The sequence below is a fragment of the Ailuropoda melanoleuca genome, chromosome 10, assembly GCF_002007445.2.
Source record: "Ailuropoda melanoleuca isolate Jingjing chromosome 10, ASM200744v2, whole genome shotgun sequence".
Taxonomy (NCBI): domain Eukaryota; kingdom Metazoa; phylum Chordata; class Mammalia; order Carnivora; family Ursidae; genus Ailuropoda; species Ailuropoda melanoleuca.
Window position 1 is genome coordinate 1,028,615 of NC_048227.1, and position 16,202 is coordinate 1,044,816.

Consider the following 16,202-nt stretch of genomic DNA (forward strand, 5'->3'; position numbering starts at 1 on the left):
CTCTTACTTCATGTATTTTCATACTTATTTGTGTATTTGTACGTTACTCATTTATTATGAAGCCCCTGTCGTCGCATCCTCAGGTGAGTAACGTCCTGCTGCCATATGCCGGGCGAGGAGCCGCTTGAAAGCAAACCCACCTTTGGGACCACGGGAGTCTTTCCAAGCTGCACCCCAGGGTCCAGCCGAGGGAGGGTCCCCGCTGCACCCCAGGGGCTGCCCGAGGGGGGGTCCCTGCTGCACCCCCGGGCCTGGCCGAGGGAGGGTCCCCGCTGTACCCCAGGGGCTGCCCGAGGGAGGGTCCCCGCTGCACCCCAGCATCTGGCCGAGGGAGGGTCCCCGCTGCACGCCCGGGCCTGGCCGAGGGAGGGTCCCCACTGCACCCCAGGGTCCAGCCGAGGGAGGGTCCCCGCTGCACCCCAGGGGCTGCCCGAGGGAGAGTCCCTGCTGCACCCCAGCATCCGGCCAAGGGAGGGTCCCCGCTGCAGCCCCAGGGGCTGCCCGAGGGAGGGTCTCGTAGACACAGCGTTCCCTCCGGGTTTCAGGGAGACTGTGTCACAGGTGGAGCTGTGCTGTTTGCAGAAATGATTGCCTCTCTCACATGTTCTGGCCAGTCTGCTAAGAGGACCCGGGGATGCGGAGAGCTGGAGGTCACATTTGTGATGCAAGCCTGAGACATGGCATCAGAGAAGCAGATTTTGTCCCATAGGCGGCAGACACTCAGGACCGAGTGAGGGGCGGTGTGTCCATTCAGGTCCTTTCAGGCAGAGGGGACAGATACCACGTGAAACTGTCCTTCGCTCCAAAGAGAACAGATGGGCTCACCAGACAGCTGAGAAGTCCGGACACTCCGACGGTTCTCCTCACCATCTCTCAACTCCGAGATTGCTGTCCTGCGTCCCGGCACCATCACCAGCTGCTGCCCCCTGGAATGTCCAGGCCAGTCTCCCTAGACCTGCCCGGGTCACGTGCCTGTCCTTGACCCAGTCAACCCGTGAAAACTAGTCCATGTACAAGCAGCTCCCTGTGCGTTTGAGAGTTAGCAAGTCCTTGTCAGGGCTTGGGTCAAAGAAGAAATCCTAACGGACGTGACATGGTATCCAGAGCGCCGCCCCCGGCCCCGGCCCCTGGAAACCATGCACCCACTTTGTGTTTCCACAGATTTGCCCATTTGGACAACGCCTGGTGGGGGACCCCCAAGCCACGTGGCCTTCCGCGGCTGGCTCCTTCCGCTCAGCATTGTGTCGACAAGGGTCATGCACACACCCCAGGGCCTCATTCCTTCCAACAGACCAGTCCTTGGTTGCTCGGTAACTGGGAGAATTAAATGAGGTCACGCGACGAAAGGGCCTGGTGGAGGGCCTGACAAGCCTGGGTGTACAACAGGGCTGCCTTCCCTTCACGGGTCAGCGGGATCCGCTCACGGTACCGCACACAAGGGACCTCGTGTGACCAGTGGCCCCGAGCTCTCTGCACTGCTGGCGTTTGAGGGGAGCTGAGGTCGAGGAGTGGCCATGTTAACCCATCTACCCGGTCCCCTAATGCCCCTGAGACGGGTCTGGAGGTATCTAAGCACAGGCCTTGATGCCACCAGGCCGCAAGGTCCTCGTGCCCCAATCCTGTCCCCAGAGAAAGGCTGTGGTGCGGAAGTTGCTGGTGTCCCGTTAGGACAGAAGCAGGGCCAGGTAGCCGCAGGGGCAGCAAGGCCGGGCACGGTGGGCACGGCCACCTCCGAGGCTGTCGGCAGATCTTTCTCCTAGCTGCACCCCACCGCCGCTGAGGCCAGGGACACTCTGCCCTGGGGGCCACAGGTTTACCCCAGCCCACGCCTGCCCTTTCTGTGCCCCAGCTGGGAGTGACCCCGCTGCATGACGGTCACAGACACTCTTGAACAAATAGCGGCATGGAATTAGAAGCGGTTCTAATTAGGGTCCTCCGTAAGACAGAAATTACCTTAAGCAGCACCCGGTTATCTGGAAAAACAATGAACAATTAATTTTTTTCCAAACCAGTATTATCCAAGTGGAGGGAGGGGGGCAGGATATAAGAAACATAAGCTGCTGAGGTTTTTGGAGGAAAAAAAGATTAAAGGCAGCCAATAGAAAATCGCATATATTTTATTACAAAAACAAAACCCCGGGTCTATGTGAAATTCAAATTTTTCCCAAGGGAAATTAATGAATACCATTAAAACTGAGTCCAGTTTATAAGGATCCAGGGACCGGTTCATCTGGAAAGGGAATAAATCCTCTTCCCAGGGAGCATTTAAAGATCATTTCTGGAATGCCTGCAGCACAGGGTGAGAAGTAAAATCATTTTCCTGCAGAGGCCGGTGGTGTTCCCTGTTGGGTGTAGCCTCCACTCAGCCATGGCGGGCAAGGGCAGCGTGGCCTACACGGTCCCGAGCTTTGGAGTTTTATGTCAGTGGGAGGGTTTTCACTGAACAGCACACAGTAAACACAAAGAAAACCCCTTGCTTTTGGACCCAGTTCCCTGCCCGTACAGAACCCGGAGTTGAAGACGGCGGGTTGATTTCTGTCAAGCTCGGTCCAGCTCGAGCATGACCTTGTTTCGTTCCCAGAGCGAGGCTTTCTGCCCTCGTTAAAAATACTGACGAGTGCCTTGTACCCACATATTTGCTTAGTTCCTTAATAAATGAAACTTTAATCCACATACAATTTCGGGAAACCTTTCTTTCAATATCTTAAGAAGTTATTTCCCCTGGTGAGGAGGCGGTCCTGTTGCCCTGTGTGCAACGCGCCACAAAGCTCGCCTGGCCGCACGGAGGCTGCTCCTGGCTCCCGCTCTGTGTCTAACCAGAGGAGGAAAGCCAGTGGTGCCGCAGTACGTGCTTATTGAGTTGGCCTGGGTTCGAGGGGGCATGCCAAGCCGCGGACTGGGGGCTGGGGCGGGCGCAGGACCGGGGAGACGGGGCGAGGGACCCCCAGCCTCCAGGGTGGGCCCACTTGTGGCCTTGGACCATCCCCTTACCCTCCCTGGGCCTCCAGCTGTAAACCCTCACCTGTGAAACGGGCACGTTGGCCAGGGGGCCCCCGGGTGCCTCCCACCCGCACTTAGCGGCGCGGCAGGGGGCGGGGCGGGGAAGAGGCCGCCCAGAGACACCTGCGGGGGCCGGAAGTACCCAGCAGGGACCGGGTGGAGCTGGCAGAGAAGGCCGGAGGCGGCCTCACGGTTCCGAAGCCTGTCCCCCGTCTGTGGGCTGTTCCCAGTGGAGGTTCTAAGACGGCAGACTGGTCACGTCTGGGGGACTCGCTGAGCGGAAAAGCCAGCGCCCCGGCACGGAACATGGTGAGTATGCTCCCTTTGGGGGAATTGAGAGCAGATGGTCCAGGGGAGGGACTCGTTAGGGGGGAGAATATCTGCACTTGGGGGCTGGACTCGAGGAGTTCGGAGGATGTGGAATCCAGTGCCTGTAGTTCTGTGAGTCAGGAGCTAATAACGGGGAGATCGTAGGTCCTGCCGGAGGGTTGGAGACAAAACCAGACACAGGCGTGGACAGAGGAAGCACCGGCCACGCCGAGGGACCGCGGGAATGCAGGATGGCCCGGGCGCTCTAGAGAGCGGTTAGCGCCTCCTTGTCAAGGTGACCACCGCCTCCCACGTGCCGCGGCGGGGCCGTCTGTCGGTCCTCGGCACGCGGAGGTGAGAGTTCACAGCAGCTTTCCATAGAGCGGCCCCTGTGCAGCCCACGTGCTCTCCGCGGGCCAGTGCGGGCACCAAGTGCTGCGTCCGCGTGATGGGACGCTGCTGTGTGTGGAAGGGGTGAAGTACTTAGCGGTACATGCGACAGCAGGGGTGGGGGACCTCAAACTGTGCTGGAAGGAGCCGAGCCCAGAGCCTGCACGAGGCCTGATCGCACGGCTCCGCAGTTCTGCCAGAGGCCAGCTTACGGGAACAGAAAGCGGGTCCGCAGTGCAGAGCTGGGGGTCAGGCACGGCTTTGACGATAGACCCTTTCGGGAGGACGGACCGTCTGCATCTTGACTGTGGCGGTGCTGACGTGACCGCGGTGTGTCTGCACTCGTGAACCCTCGTGAGTGGACCTCAGGGTCTGCGCAGAAAAAACAGTGAACACGTAATGGGAGCAAGCAGACACCACTGCTGACCGGTAGAACCAAGGGCAGGTCCCCCCTCCAACCCGGAGCAGACCCCGGCTGGAGAGCGTGGCCTGCTGCCGGCACTGGCGGGGGCCTGCCCAGACGGCGTCACCCCAGCAGCTCAGGCCACACAGGTCTGACTTCTGCTGCCGGGGCCCGCCCTGCCCGGTCCCCCGAAGGTGCTGCAGTGACCCGTCCGTCCGTCCGTCCGTCTGTCCATCCGTCTGTCCAGGAGAGAAAGGTTTCTTGGCCTCCCGCTGGAGGAGCATTTTCTGCCGGGAGTTGGCGCAAAGGCTTGGGAGGCAGAGGCCAGACTGATGGTGAGCCTGTGGACGCAGGGCCAGGCAGCGCGAGGACAGCCTTGGAACGCCCTCACTGCCGCTGGGGAACGGGGCTGATAGGAGGAGGGAGGCCCCCTAGGAATGCGGCAGCGAGGGAGGCCACGGTGGGGCGGCCCTGGGTACACGGGGTCTGCAGCCTGGTGGGAAAGGCCGGATCGTGACACTGTCACAGAGCTGGTCCTGGGGTGGCAGCGGGTTCAGACTTGCCGGGACTCCCGGTGTCTGCAGGCGCACGTGGACACTTGTATTTTCATAGCCAGCGTGTTTGTTCTCATAACCAGGAAAGAACACAGGGAAGGAGGCACGCTCATGACCCAGCAACCTTGTGCCCAAGGACGCGCCCACAGCCCCGGGATGAATCCAGGCGGTGGGGCTGGGCTGGGTCTTGGCCGGGAAAGAGCAGGTAGAGGGCTGCAGGCCCTCAGCCCGGGGAAGGCTGGGTGGGGAGAGCCTGTGTTACCAGCAAACACCTCTGGGGGGCAGCAGAGGCTGCAGAAATGCTCCCGGCCTGCGGAGCCCCGTGCCGGTGGAAGGATTGAGCTGTCTGTCCTGTGGTCCTCACTCGCCACCGGAAGAGGGGCTCCTGCTTCCCTCTGGTGCTTCCCAGCCACCTGGCCCTCCAGCCTGCCTCTTCCCGGGAGGCCAGGAGCCCACCTGCTCTCTCGCTCTGTGTGTCTCCGTTCTGGTCTCAGTCTCTCGCTCCTCCTTCTCTCTCCGTGTCCCTCCGCCTCTGTCTTATCTGGGTGTCTCCCTCCCCCCAGCGCTACAGTCACCCAACCACAGAGGTCTCGAAGGGGTTATGTCACAGGCACCTGCTGAGCCCATCCTGAGGGCCAGACCCAGTGCCACCGTGCTGTAAGGGGGGCGAGAAGTCCTCTGGGGGGATCGTCAGGGGCATGTGGCAGGAGGGAGGTAAGTCAGCCCCAAGCAGAGACATTCAAAATCGGGAGGAGGAATCAGACACACAGAGCAGGCACGCACAGGCCTCCGTGTCCCCTACAGGTGCTGTCACCGGGCCTCGCATTTAGCTCTGACCTTCCTGGGAGCCACAGAGAAAAGGGAAACAGGATTGGGTACGCTGGTGTGTGGGTGCTGGCGCAGAGGACCTAGTGCTGTGCGGGGCCGTCCGGCCCAGTCCAGCCTCCCGTTCCCTACTCCGTGTGCCCTTGGCCACTGCCAGCCCCCCTCCCCAGACCCCTGCCTTCAGCTTCTCCCCCGTGAGGCCCCCTCCCCACGGCCCCTTCACTGCCCTCCTTCCCTTGCAGATAAGCCCCTGGAGACTCACGCCCGCTGCTGTCTCATTCCTCCTGACATGTCTTTCTTGGCTCATGGGCCACACACATATTTTGAATAATTTTTAACTGTGGTGAAATAAATATAAAACTTGCCACTCTAACCATTTCTAAGGGTCCAGTTCAGGGGCACCGAGCACATCCATGCGTCTGTGCAGCCGTCCTCCCGTCCAGCTCCAGAACCTTCCATCCCCCACACGGAGACCCTGTCCCCTTCCATCCCCCACACGGAGACCCTGTCCCCCACACAGACCCCCACCCGCTCCCCCGGCCCCGCTGTCTACTCTGTGTGTCTGTGAGTCTGACGACTCCTGGACCTCGTGTGAGTGGGGTCCCTGTGCATGTCCCTCTGTGTCCCATCCTTGGGGTTCATCCCCATGGGGGCAGGGGTCATTCCTTCCTTTAGAAGGCCGGGCATATTCCGTGGTGTGGACGGACCACCCTGTGTCCGTTCCTCCAGCTCTGGTGGCGGAGTGGCGCCTTCGCGAATTTGCAGCCAGGCCCTTCACCTGCCTGGGCTGCTCACCTTCCCAGCCCCTGCCTCTGTGCGGATGCCAGGAGTAGCTGGGCAGACCTGTGGTCAGCAGGAGGAACAAGGACTGGTGGCCTTGTGTACTCCGAGAGCAGAGACCCCCCAAACCCAGAGTACTCTTTGTTCTAAAAGGTGCTTCGAGATGCACGGCCTGGGCTGCTGGGAGAACGTGGACCCCGCAGAGCTGCGCGGGAGAGACTGGCGGGTGGCGGGCACGCTCCCTGCTTATTCTCGCCGTTCGTGAGGCCCTGGGTCCTGCATCATGGCGAATCCACCTATGGGCTGCTCCGTGCCCCTAGGCTGGGGAGACCCCGGCCCCTGTGCGTGGCACTGGGGGCAGGGACTGCTCTGGGGTGGGAGAACCACCACTCTGGGGGGCTTGGATCTGGGGTGGGCCTGGGGCCAAATGCAGGTGGGGTTTGCACATGGCAGCGGTGGGGGGGGAGGGGTGGGAGCCGCAAGGACAGCCCTGCGTCTGCCACCAGCACCTGCACGTCTCCTGGGAAATCAGGCTGGGCTCTGTCACCGTCACTGGGAAACAGTCTGGCAACAGCCTCTTGCACATGAGGGGGTGTACCCCGCTTTCTCTGCCTGCCGTGCGTCTGGTTTCCCTCTGCAGCCCCCCAGGGGCCGCGGCCCCCCGAAGGCTGCACTCTGGGAGCACGGTGCCCTGAAACCAGAGAGAAGAACACGGGGGATTTGGCTTAAACTCGTTAAACCCAATGAACCCTCCTGCCGAATGAGCCCAGTCTGCGCCAGGCCTTTTAATCTCGTTCGGGCCTCGGGATAATTTGTTTAGCTGCGCTGATCAGTTGAAGGTTAATTCAATTGGACTGGGGTTATTTATTTGTGCCTGGATTTGCTAAGTGTCATTGGAGGTACGTGAGGTCTTCATTATGGTGGCACGATGGCTTCATTAGGGGTCGGCCACGCCTGCCGGGCCCCCTTTGCCCTTCTCCGGGCAACCAGGCTCCTTCCCGCCCCGGGAGGGGGTGGCAGCCTTGGGGGCTGGGGGCGCGGGGAAGCGGCCTGGCCTGGGGGGAGGGGCGCTGTGCCGGGGGCCCAGAGACCTGGCTCTAGCCTCAGCTCCGGTGGTGGCCCTCCTGTGGTCAGAGAACCAGTCCTCCGTGGGTTTGGGTGATCTGCTTTCCTGGACCCATCCGTCGGGAGGACCCTAGAGGCAGCCACCCCTCTGAGCCACAAGCTGGGAACCACCTTCTTCCCTCTGGCTGCCCCTGCCCGAGTGGGCTTGGCGGGCTGAGCCAGCTCAGCGAGTGCACCTTCCCCGCCCACGACTCGTGCACAGGGGCGCCGGGGTCACAGGAAGGGCAGGCCGGGTCCCTGCCCAGAGCTGGGATCTCTTTCTGGGCAGCTGTGAGTTATGGATGGGGCTGTGGTGCCCGCCCCGGAGGATTGGGGCCTGGCAGTTTGCTGTTTCCTGCGCTGGGATCAGACGCCCCGGCTGGTTCCTCTTCCCAGCGTGTGACCTTCTGGCCGGTCCCACGGTGTTGACTCTCTGGGCACCGGGGCTGGTACCTGGAGTGGTGGGCGGGCAGTGGGAGCCCGTCCCTGGGACACGTCCCATCCTTAGGCTCTCTGGCAGTGCGCAAGCATGCCGTGGAAGGATGGGGGGTTTCTGAGTGCAGCTGGAGGGCCCAGGCCATGGGGTAGCCACTGAGGTCCAGGAAGCTGAGCATGAGCGAGGGGTGGCACGGGTCCCCCAATGGGCACCCCGGACCCTCTGGAGGTTGCCCGCTGGGCTGAGTGCTGCCAGCCAGGACACGCACCATCTTGGATGCAGGTACCTGGAGCAGGCCAAGGAGGGTAAAGGGCTAGAACAAAGATCCCCACCCATGTCCCTCCACCCCTGGTCCCCCCAGAACTGGGGGCTTGTCCTTCCATCCCTTTCAGGAGAAAAACCAAATCTAGGGTGGAGGCATTCCTCTGGTCCTTGCTTCGCAAGCAAACACCGTGTGTCCTAAGAGCTCAAGCAGTCTAGGTGATGTAGGCCAATCCCTTAGCTGAACAGTGAAGGAACCCGGTGCCCAGAGAGGGGAAGTGACACACACCCCAGGGGGCGAGCAGGGACGCATGACGAGAGCCAGACAGGAAGGTGCTGGCAGTGACCCAGGAGCCCAGCCGTCCATGTACAGATGTTAACTTGTTAACACCTCGCAACAGCCCTGTGAGGGCAGGAATTACCGCCCCTGTGCACGGGGAGGACATGGGGGACATGGTCTGAGGTCACACAGCTGCCCCACTCTAGAGCCGACTGGGGCCCCGTCTGCTTCTGCCTGGAGCCCCACATCTGCCTGGGCTGGACAGGTGTCAGGCCATTCTGGAGAAGACCCGGGGTCCCCAGAGACAGACCCCAAGAGCAGGAACCCCAGTGCGGGCGGAGCAAGGCCAGGGAGGGTGAGAGCCATTGAGGGTGTCTTTGGGCGGTTCCCTCCAGCTGGGGCGGGGTCCCTCTCTGGGCTCCCGTGCTGCCCCGCGTTTCCATCACTGCTGCCCCGGTGACACTGTGTGATCACTGGTGACCTGCACACATCTCCTAGATGTCGCCAGCCTCCCCTATGCTGTGGGGACAGAGAGAGGGTTCTGCCTCGTCCTGGGTCTATACCTTCACACTCTGTCTACCGTGTGTTCCGGGCATCCACGCGGCGTAACAAACAGCGCCAACAGCCTCCTGTTAAAGCTCACGGTTTTGTGGGTCCAGGATTGGGGCTGGCCTTGGCCGGGTGGTTCTTCTGCTTTACGTGGCATCGATCAGAGGCCACCGGGTGGTACTCGGGCCAGGGTGGGCAGGTCTGGGGTGTCCCTCACGTGCCTGGCACCCTGGTGGACACCGCTGGGGGGGCTGGGCTCGGCCGGGAATGTCCACAGGTTCCCACCTGCCGGACTTCCGACGTGGCTGCTCAGGCTCCCAGAGCCGGTGTCCCGAGAGGCAGGAGCTGCGAGCTGCCGGTCCCCTGAGGCCCAGACCACGGCGTCCCTTCCCTCCCTCTGCTCTTCTACTTGTGGAAACACACAGAGCGCAGAATTTACCAGTTTACCCGTTTGTACGCGTACAATCCAGTGGGTTAGGCTGGTGAAGTTGTGTGACCGTCAGCACCGTCTGCGGCAGCGTCTGTCCCCATGACGCGGCTCCGCGCCGTCTCCTCTGCCCCTGGGGGCTGGCGACGCCTCCAGGTCGTCCTTCCGTGTCCGCCTTATTTCACGAGCTCAGTGTCCTAGGGCTTCTCCGCGCTGGCGGGTGTGGGCGCTCCCTCCAGCGTGCTGGGCGGACCGTTCGTCCACCCATCCACAGACACTGGGGTGGCCGCGTCCTCATGGCTGCTGTGACCACGGGCGGAGTGTCCACGTCCCCCACACTCTAGCTCAGCGGTTTCCGAGGAGGGGCGGGGGCTCCTGTCACGAGTTGGCAGCTGCCTCCAGTCCCTGACACCACGCCCTGCAGAGAGAGGCTGCCTGGAAATTTTGGCCACGCTGTCCTCAGGAGGCTGCGGCAGAGACAGCCGGAGGATGGGGGAAGCGGAGACGGGGCGGCAGGAGAGACCAGGCCGGGTCTGGGAGGATAGGCAGGAGGCCAGGTGCCTGGCAGGGGTGCCCCGGAAGGGAGAGCAGGCCCGGAGGCCTCTGGAGAGGGCTGGGGTGTGGCCTCCAGGGAAACTCCTTGCTGGCGATTTCAGGCTCACGGTTGAGGGGAGGTGACGAGAGGGGCCGGCCCAGCCTTGCTTTCTTGGTCCCAAGGCAGCTCGTGGTTGTGCCCACGCGAGTCAAAGTGGGGAGGTGTCAAGAGGGTGTTTCCAGACAAGCGCCCGGGGAGCCTGGGTTGGGGGTGTGGCTGGTCTGAGCGAGAGCTGCCGGGCAGCTGTGTCGGGAGCTGGGGGTCTGCAGCTGGTTCTGTGGTTGGCGGGGCGGCTCCCACTGGTGTGGCCAGGCCCACGCGCTGAGCGGCGGCATCCGGGGGCGGCCCTCATGGGCTGGCCTTGGTGCTGGGCCCGCTCTCCTTTGTGGGGCTGTCTCGGGGCAGGCTTCCCGGGGCACAGACAGAAGCCATGGGGCTTCTTGAGGTCAAAACTACAGACACGGGGAGCCGTGGGCTGGCCCAGACCTCAAGGGAGGGGAGATAGACCCACCTCTTGGTGGGGAGTGACCACTGTGCCCACCTTTGAAGGCGGTCTGCCACCCAGAGTCCTGGCCAGGTGGTGTGCGGTGGCACTGGGCACAGGGCGACGTCACCCTGGGGGTGGGAGATGGGTAGGAGCACCCACTTGGCAGAGGGCGGGCAGGGGCAGAAATGCAGACAAGGGCCCGAGAGCTTGGGCCACTGCCCGGGGTTCCACACGGGCCCCAGGAGCACTCAGTGGGCACTCAGGGTACACTGACTGCCTGAGGAATCAGGAGCAGGGGACCAGCCAGGCTGGACCCCGGGCAGGTGCGGCTCTGGGCTCGGGGCCCTGCTGGCTGTTGCTCCACGGCCAGCGGCCGGCAGCCGGTGTCCTTCCCCACCCCTGTGAGGCTGTGGGGCACCTCGTGGAGGGTCGCCCGCTCCCACGTCTCCCACCCCCGCTCCCCTCCCAGCCTGGGTCTTCCTGGCCCGTCAGCCAAACCTGGTTCCCCTGATGGCTTCACCCACAGGGTGAGACGCTCCTGGACTTCTTGCAGGCCGGCTCGCTGGCTCCCCCAGCTCTTCAGTTCTGGGCGAGGAAGCGGGTGGGCTGGAGAGGGGAGGCAGGCCGGGGGGCGCCGGGGCAGCCCAGGAACACCGTCCCTGACCCTGTGTGGGGCAGAGGTTGCGTCTCCCCGAGGGAGCCTGCAGGCCTGTTTGCTGGCAACGGTGGGACTGCGCTGTCCGTCCCTCTGTCCGCGCTTTCCAGGCACCGTGCACGATCAGCCAGAAGCAGCCCTTCCTCCAGGAGGAAGAAAGCCCCTTGGTGTGCAGGGCGCTCTCCACATGCCTCAGTGACGTTATCTCCTTGACACTGAAGGTTCGCCCTCGCTCCCAGGGCCCCCAAATTGTCCCCAGATAACCACGGCTCAGGGAGGCCTGTGACGGGCCCCGGGTCACCTGGACAGAGATGAGCACAGGTGGGGCCAGAACCTAGACCTCTAGGATGTCAGTTTTGTCTGGAAGAGAAGACCCGCCAGCAAGGAGCTGCCACACGCTGGGGATTGTGGCCTTGGGGCGGCATCCCTGGGGCGGGGGGGCGCAGGTCCTACCTGGGGCAGCAGCTCAGCTTCACAGAGATGGTCAGCCGCAGAGAGACGGTCAGCCGCACAGAGATGGTCAGCTGCACAGAGATGGTCAGCCGCAGAGAGACGGTCAGCCGCACAGAGATGGTCAGCCGCAGAGAGACGGTCAGCCGCACAGAGATGGTCAGCCGCAGAGAGACGGTCAGCTGCAGAGAGGGGGCGGAAGCGCTGTGCTGGGCCGGCCGCTGCGAGGCCAAGGCAGGAGCCCTCAGGAGGTTGGAGTGCAGCCAGAGCCCAGCCCAGACCGCGCATCTTGGGACCTTGGGAAGCTATCCCCTGGGCAGGGCTGGCAGGAAGCCCCTCAGGACAAAAGGCCTGACTGACTGCAGACCCCAGGCCCAGAAGCACTTGTGCTCATAGCTCCCCAGCTCCCCGCCTTTCTGAGATGGTCCCAAGGCCCAGCCGACGAGAGGGTCAGAGCCCAGGCTCAAGATGCCGTCCCTCCCTTTTGCCGGCCTGCCTCCTTCCATCCATCCTCACCTGTCAGGACCAAAAGGGGCCGTGCCCGGTGCTGGAGACATGGCGAGGAGACCACAGAGGTCCCGCCTTGGCAAAGCTGCTGTACAGTGGGGGGGAGAGCAGGTGCACGATGGCTGCTGAGCCCAATGGGGAGTAATGGGGCCGCTTTGGGCTGGGGGGCCCAGGACATGGAGGGACGTAGGCCATGTGGGGAGGTGGAGCGGGTGTGGGGGGGTGACCGCAGAGGACGGAGACCAGGCCCCTCCCTGAGCTGCTAGTGAATGAGCATGCGGGTTCTCGGGTGTCCTGGCCCGGCAGGTGGATCACCTGGGGAGGGGGGTGTGACGGACGATAAAGACAAGCCCCCCCCCCAACTTCACCTGCTCCCTCGGCAGGAAGCGTCTCTGTGGTTTCCCCGGCAGACCTTGGGGGGTCAGGCTCTCCCAGTGTGTTTTCAACCCATTATGCAGATTGTTATCTTGCTCATGAAGTCAAACAGTGGGGACTGCGGGGCTTTCATCCATAGAAGGCCTTGCAAACATCCGTCAAGAAAAGTTAATTAAAGCGTTTTCATCTCCAGATGCCTCCAGGCTGCAATATTCCCTTCCCGCGTCAGCCAAGAGACCAACAGCCCCGTTTGAGGCAGAGCGGGAGACGCAGGGCTACGCCAAGCCCGCATCGTAGCTCCTGTGCTTTGTGTGTGGGGACCGTTCCCCGCGCAGCGCGGCGGACGTCAGGGGATGGGGCCCGTGTGCTCCAGGCTCACGCTCTGTCCCCAGGGCTCAGACGGCCAAGAGAGGGGCGCGTCTGGCTGCAAGGCCTGGGGGCCAGATGCATCGCTCAGCTTCCTAGGGACTTCAGACCCAGCAGTCACTCTGCCCTGTCTGGGAGGGGGGTCGTTGAGGACGTTGGGAACGCACGCACGGCCGGAGCAGGTGGCTCGCCACGCAGACGCTGCTCTTCCTGCGAAGCCTGGAACTTGCTGCCCGCGAGCGAGCGGGGGTCTCCTGCGTGCTGCATTGGATCCACACTGGTTACTGAGCACGGACTCTGCCAGGCACGTGTGGGCTCGGGGCTACCTAGGGGCATGGAGATGACGCGCGGCCTTCACGGACTTCATCTCCTGGGGGGCAGATGGGCGGGGAGGCTGAGTGGTGAGCAAGCCCATTAGAGATGGGGATCCCCCTCCCGAGGGGCCAACACGGAGGCAGGCGATGGTGTTGGGGGTGGTCGGAGGAACAGGTGGCATTTCAGCTGCGACCTGGAGGCCGAGCAGAAGTCAGCCGGGTGCAGGTTGGACAAGCCTTCTGGGCAGAGGGAACAGCATGTGCAAAGGCTCTGAAGCAGCTGTGTCTTCGTTCCCGGGACTGCTGGTATGAACGAGCTCACACCAGGCAGCTGACACAACAGGAATTTGCTCCCTGCCAGTGCTGGAGGCCAGAAGTCTGACCAAGATGTGGGCAGGGGTGGTTCCCCCAGAGGCTCAGCGGGACAGTCAGCTCTGGGCCCCTCCCCCAGCTTCTGGGGCTGCTGACTGCCCTGCACCTTCTCCCTGTATCTCTGTGTCTCAGGCCTCCCTCTGCCCTTCTCTTGTCAGGCCCACCCTAAACCCAGGACGACCTCATCTCGAGATCCTTCACTTCATTGCATTTGCAAAGACAGCTCCCTTCAGGGGTTCTGGAGTTGTTTGGTTGGACGTATGTTTTTCGGGGACACCATTGGACTCCCTGCAGGCAGTGCTGGTTGGCGTATTGTAGGGATAACAGGATGGTCACCTTGACAAGATGAATGAGTATGGGGGCAGGCCCGGATGGTGTGCGGCTGTGGGCCAGGGAAGGGGTTCCCGTAACTGCACGAGCGGCTGGCGGCAGGTGCAGGGATTTTCGAGGGATTGACCCCATCTGATCTCCTGAGACACAACGCCCTGGCTGGAGGGTGCAGAGCAGCTGTAGGGACGGGAGCAGCAGGGGGACTGGGGATGGGGCTGGGGACCCAGGCAGGGGTCACGGCAGCTCAGATCCAGAGGAGGGGCTGGATTCCAGACTCAGTCTAGAGGGAGAGCTGGAGGATTAGCTGAAGGAGTGGGTGTGGCCCAGGGGAGAGAGCACTGAGTGTTCTCAAGGCCTCCGTGGGAACGGCGTGAGGCCGGGGCCTCTCCCTGTGGCTTTCGGGAAAACAGAGTGGTGACAAGCACGAAGGCCCGTGGGACCCGCGGACGCCCGAGCCCTGGCTTGCAGGGGCGGGACCCGGATGAGGCTGGCGGAAGGCCCAGGGGAAGGAGCAAATGCAGTCCCGAGGCCCGTGGCTGGATGGGAGGTTATGTTACCTTAATACATTCGCTAAAAAATGAAACCGCTTGCCGCCCCTGAGGGGCTGTGTCTCTCTGCTCCTGCTATATTCCGGGGGGTTCAAGGAGCAGAGGCTGGTGGGGGCACACGTGCTCTGTGACCCCAGCGAGCACCTGCTCCCCCTGGGTCTCCCCTCTCCCCCACCTCATGGTCTCTAGGACTCCCACCCCCAGCCCCCTGGATCCCCCCATATTCGAGAGAAGCTTCTGGCACACGGCTGCCTGGCCAGGTTTGCTCTCTGGTGTAAACTCTGCTTCAGCTAGAAGGTTGAGCTCATAATCAAGTTTCTCTGGACTCATTATGGTCTCCAAGTTTCTCTCCCTGGCGGGACCATCAAAATCAAAAGCAGCCTTTGGAAAGCAGGGGGGCTGGCCAGGGTGGGCTCAGCGGGTGTCAGAAGAAAAGAGAAGATGCGTGGGGGGCAGCTCAGGGTCTCCTGGCTGGGGGCCACGCACCTGGTGTGTGGGCTCCACGATCCAAGACTCAGAAAGCCAGTGTTGTCTGGGCCTCCAGGGCCTGGTGGGTGCTCGGGGACTGTCATACACCGACCAGACGCCTACATGCGGGGTCTATCCAGACAGACTCCTCATTAACATACGAGGAGAGGTCACAGTGCCTGGTGCACAGGGCTATTGGAAGAACATTCATGAAGCCCTGTTTTTGCGTGCACCAGGTTGGAGAGAACCCTCCTGGCAAAGCCTGACCTAGAGAGTGCAGCGGGTGGGGTCTCTGGGCGGGTCACGGAACATTCAGCAGGTTTCAAGCTGCTCTGACATCTGGGCGGGTGGCAAGATTGGGGTGCACTTCTGGTGAGCAGGAGGAAGTCCAAAGCCAGGGGTTCCCCTTGGGGGTCTAGCACGAGGCCAGGGTGACTCAGAACCCCAGACAGGGGCTCCGGGGATGGTGTCGGCACCCTGGCGGGGACCGGGGGCATTTGCGTGCACGTCTGTGGGTGTGTGGGGTGGGCTTCTGGGGAGCAGCGGTCAGGAAGGGAGGCCCTGGAGTGATGTTGGAGCGGCCACGGGAAGCCAGACCCCAGTGTGGGGAGCCAGGAGCCAGAGCCATGGAGAGGTGCTGCCGTGCAAGCCTGGGGTGGAGAAACTTGGCCTTCGGTCCTGGTGTGGCTCCTAGGAGCTGTGCAACCTCAGGCAAGTCACTCACTGTCCCTGCGCCGCCGTCTCCTCGTTGGCAAGGCCGTATGCTCTGTAAGTCAGAAATCCTGTGGGTACGCTGCCAGCCCGAGCAGGAGTGCAGACCGGGGTGGTTATGCCCCGTCACGGATGTGTGTTCGTTTGCACGTGGACCATGAGCTGGGGAACACGGGGGTGTGCAAGGTGACCTTCAAAGGTCTTACCTCCTAGTTGCATGGACAGACACGCCAGCAAGCGGCTTGAATCTAGTGCACTCAGCGCTGTGATGGGGAAAGGGGCTCTGGGCAGGGGTTGGGGGTTCTTGGGGGGAAGTTCCATGAGGAGCTTTCCCAGCTTAGACCTAATGGTTGAGTAGATCTTCAGGTGAAGGTATTCAGAGAGTTCTGGAAAGAGAGACAACATATGCATAGAAGTGGGAGAGAGAGTATGCTTAGAGCATGGCTGGTGGTGGTGATGAAGGTGATGGTGATGAAGGTGATGGTGATGATGGTGATGATGATGGTGGTGGTGGCCGTGATGCTGATGCTGGCGACGGCAGCGATGGTGATGAAGAAGCTGCTGCTGCCGACAGTGACTGTGGCGGTTGTGATGATGGTGGTGCAGGACTGATAATGACCTGGTCCAGGTCAACTGAGGGGCTAGAAGAAATATCAGGGACTTGGCCGACTCTTCCGGGGTCTGAGCCTTCCTCTCTGGATCCCTT

At 62.3% G+C, this 16,202-nt stretch overlaps 1 long non-coding RNA gene across 1 annotated transcript in view; it reads left to right on the top strand.

Moving 5' to 3' along the window:
- The first annotated feature begins 3,173 nt into the window (after positions 1-3,173).
- The window catches only part of LOC117804095, a 37,734-nt gene continuing 24,705 nt past the window's right edge, over positions 3,174-16,202 (top strand). Inside the window, exon 1 of the long non-coding RNA XR_004628267.1 lies at positions 3,174-3,309. This is a non-coding gene — a long non-coding RNA (uncharacterized LOC117804095). The remainder of the gene's footprint in view (positions 3,310-16,202) is intronic.